General features: G+C 43.7%; 1 long non-coding RNA gene across 1 annotated transcript; it reads left to right on the top strand.

Moving 5' to 3' along the window:
• The first annotated feature begins 1,735 nt into the window (after positions 1–1,735).
• LOC123490666 lies at positions 1,736–2,692 on the top strand. The gene is made up of 5 exons (XR_006661000.1): positions 1,736–1,779; positions 2,019–2,096; positions 2,241–2,306; positions 2,419–2,484; positions 2,653–2,692. It is a non-coding gene; the product is annotated as an uncharacterized LOC123490666 (long non-coding RNA).
• The last annotated feature ends 912 nt before the right edge of the window (positions 2,693–3,604 follow it).

Here is a 3,604-nt window from a genome sequence, read left to right as displayed (position 1 = left end):
GATGTATTATTGTTGCCGGCTGTACAGCCAGAGCTTGTGTGCTCGCCCAGGGTTTCAATTTTAGTCTATTTTAGGATTAGGGTTATGTCATGAAACGTGGGCTACTAGGCCTACATTATAAATATGATACAATCAGCATTTCACTTTGGATATGAATAATCCAAATTATCAATCAGTTATCAAAACGCTCAGATATAACCACCAGGGCAGGAGGGCGAAGAGATGAGAAGAGTAGGCTATCTCAGCTGATTTATGCAGGAGATTTAAAATAATAATGTAAAACATATCTGTAGGCTTTTTAGTAACTATTTGAATGATGTTTTAGTCCAATGCATGTTGGTTGAACGCTTTGACACCTTGAACGTGAAAGTGAGTGGTTCAGTGAGTGTCTCCGCCTAGAACATCACAGAGCTGATGAACGCAGCAACGTTCTTTTTCAGAACCATGGCGAGCGCATTGTGACTGTCACGGTCGTCTAAGGAGGAGGACCAATGCGCAGCGTTGAAAGTGAACATATTTATTCAATTGGAATGATCACACGATCAAAACAACAGGCGATAACGTGATGTCTACGGTTATACACAAACCAAAATAGAACAAAATCCCACAAACCCGAATGAAAAACAGACAGTTTAAATATGGCTCCCAATCAGAGACAACCCACGACAGCTGACACTCGTTGCCTCTGATTGGGAGTCACTCTGGCCAACATAGAAATAAACACCCATAGAAACAAAACCCATAGATCTACACACCCTGGCTCAACATAAGTGTCCCCAGAGCCAGGGCGTGACAGTGACGCTGTCCCTTCTACTCCTACTCAGAGCCATTGATACAGTATTTTCTAAATGGTTATACTCCTACTGTTCTCTAAACAATAGTTTCATAGTTTACAATTGTATAAACTCCCAAATCATGCTCAAAATTCAATTTAATTGATGTCACTGTTGAGTGTTTTTTAATCAGTTTGATAAACATGTTTGTCCCATTGTGACATAGCCAACCATGACTTATGGAAGAATTTGACGTATTAATGGTCCCTATAAAACCCTGTAATTCTAAGAAAGAATTGTCAGATGGTTTTGAACTCAGTCAAAATCACTGCAGTATGTAGAGCGATAATGAGTAGGTCTATGTTCAGTCGTTTGTTGACAGCGACCCGCTGAGATTCCTCCCGCGAGAGGCCGCTTCTGAGTGCAGCTGGCCTGTTGTTTGCGTCCGGTTCGGCAGTCTACTTTTATAGCAAATATTACGGTATCGGTGAGGATGCACTGGCCACCGTGGAGAGCGTGGACCGTGTTGTCACGGTTGAGGAGGGTAAGTTTACATATTTGACAATGTCTAAATAGTAATAGTCCCAAATGCCACCCAATACCCTATTTCTTATTTTGACCAGGACCCATAGTTCTATGGTTAAAAGGCGCTGGTCAAAAGTAGTGCACTAAATAGGGAATAGGGTGTCATTTAGGTAGCAATCATGGTGATGACATTTTTTTACAGTGTAGCCCTAGATTAACAACAACAAACAAACTTGTTCCTTTGAAACCAAACCTTTGCTTTAGGTTTAATTGAACATGTTGGTACATTATGCAGACACATAAATACATTTGATGTCATACAATATAAAACACAAGTAAATATATGATCAGCCTAACTACATGGACAGATGTCTGGTGTCTTGTAGCTAGTATTTCTTAAACTTAGAGAAAACAATCCTTTATTGTTTTTCATAAAGATAATGAGCCCACCCTAGACCAGGAGGACCCAGTCCTTGTTCAGGTAAGAATGCTGCAGGCCTATCAATAGCTTGGGTGCCAGTCTTTCTGCTCTCTTGCCAATTCCATCGTGGCAATATGATATTGGCATCACAATCCCATAAGGAGTGGACAGAGAGCTGAAACAGACTGGCACCCAGGCTATAACAATACTGCTTCATTAGCAGGATTGGTTCAATAACAATCTGTCATTCAAACTGTCATTTTACTGACTCATAAATTGATCCTGATTTTCTTCCTTAGTATGTGGTTGAGGAGGTTGGGCACCGGCCCTGTCTGGCTTTAATCCCTTGGTCTGGACCTCTGTGGGTTCCCAGCTCTGTAAGTCCATCCATTCTGATACTCTTTGGTCTTCTCTCTGGTCTTAAAACTGGTTTATGTACTTTAAACATAAACATGACGTTTTCTGAAGAACAATATGGAAATACATTTCTGTAAACATATTCCCTATTTTTATAACTGCAGCCAACATATTACCTTACCCATGCTGGGAGGATGCTGGTGAGAGAGCTGGCAGTGTTAAACACGCAGGTAACCATGCAGATTATTGGACAAAGCTCATCTGATCTAATAGGCAGGATTACCTTCAGTATCCACTACGGTAGTGAAATACTTTGATGTTCGTTCCCTCATTTTCTCACAGATAGCTAGGAGGATGGTATGGAATGAACTGTCCTCTCAAAATGAACAGGTAGCCATTCATATGCAGGTACCTCAGATGTTTCCTTAACCTTTCAACACAGACCTGTGTAGTGTCTCAGAATCTATCATGCAGTAGCCTCCTCTTGTGATCCTCCCTATAGCAGTCTGTCAGACCTATAGGTTACCTGTCTATCATTCAAACTGACTTTTAATTTGATCCTGTCTTGTTCCTTAGTATGTGGATGAGGAGGTTGGGCAGCGGACCTGTCTGGCTTTAATCCCTTGGTCTGGTCCTCTGTGGGTTCCCAGCTCTGTAAGTCCATCCATTCTGATACTCTTTGGTCTTTAGACTGGTTTATGTAACTTAAACATAAACATGATGCTTTCTGTAGAACAATATGAAAATACATTTCTGTAAACATATTCCCTATTTTTGTAATAGTCTGTAACACTGCAGCCAACTTATTACCTTACCCATGCTGGACGGATGCTGGTGAGAGAGCTGGCTGTAACGATCCCGGCAGTCTGAGTCGGGTCCTGTCTGTGGACTAGTTTTTCTGCTCGGGATCTCCAGTTTCCCGAGGGTTCTGGAACGCTCCGGGGAGCTCTCTTGATTTCCGCACCTGCATCCCATCAGCAATCTGCACACCTGGTCCTGATCATCACCCTTCTTAGGCTCTGGCCTAACATCCATTCCCTGCCGGATCGTTAGCCATGAACATCACTCGTCCGGAACCTTCATCCAACCTCTGCCTGGTGGTCGGCGGCTGCCGAGCCATGATTGGATCAACCACTGCACCCCCAACAACTAATCAACGCCGCCGCTCTGTTCCCTGGATTATTCAGCATCACTCTTGAATTTGTAAATAAACACTCACCTTCGTTTCAACTTACCTTGTCCTGGTCTGCTTCTGGGTTCTGGCTTTGTAACTCGTGACAGAACGATCCGGCCAGTATGAACCCAGCGGACCTGGACTCTGTTCGCCATGCCATTACCCATCAGGAGAAGATGTTGGGCCATCATAGCACGGTACTACAGGAGATCGGCGTTGTCAGTTCGGAACCTTTCTACCGGTCTGACGGAGGTCCAGAACCAACGCAAGAGTCCGGTGGAGGATCCACTACCGGTTTCACCCATCTCGCCTGCCGCTTCTGGAGCTGTGTCCTTCCGTGAGCCCAAGGTTCCG

Source organism: Coregonus clupeaformis, unplaced genomic scaffold (genome assembly GCF_020615455.1).
Source record: "Coregonus clupeaformis isolate EN_2021a unplaced genomic scaffold, ASM2061545v1 scaf4328, whole genome shotgun sequence".
Taxonomy (NCBI): Eukaryota; Metazoa; Chordata; class Actinopteri; order Salmoniformes; family Salmonidae; genus Coregonus; species Coregonus clupeaformis.
Note: the sequence above shows the minus strand (reverse complement) of the source record. Positions and strands in the feature narration are given on the sequence as shown.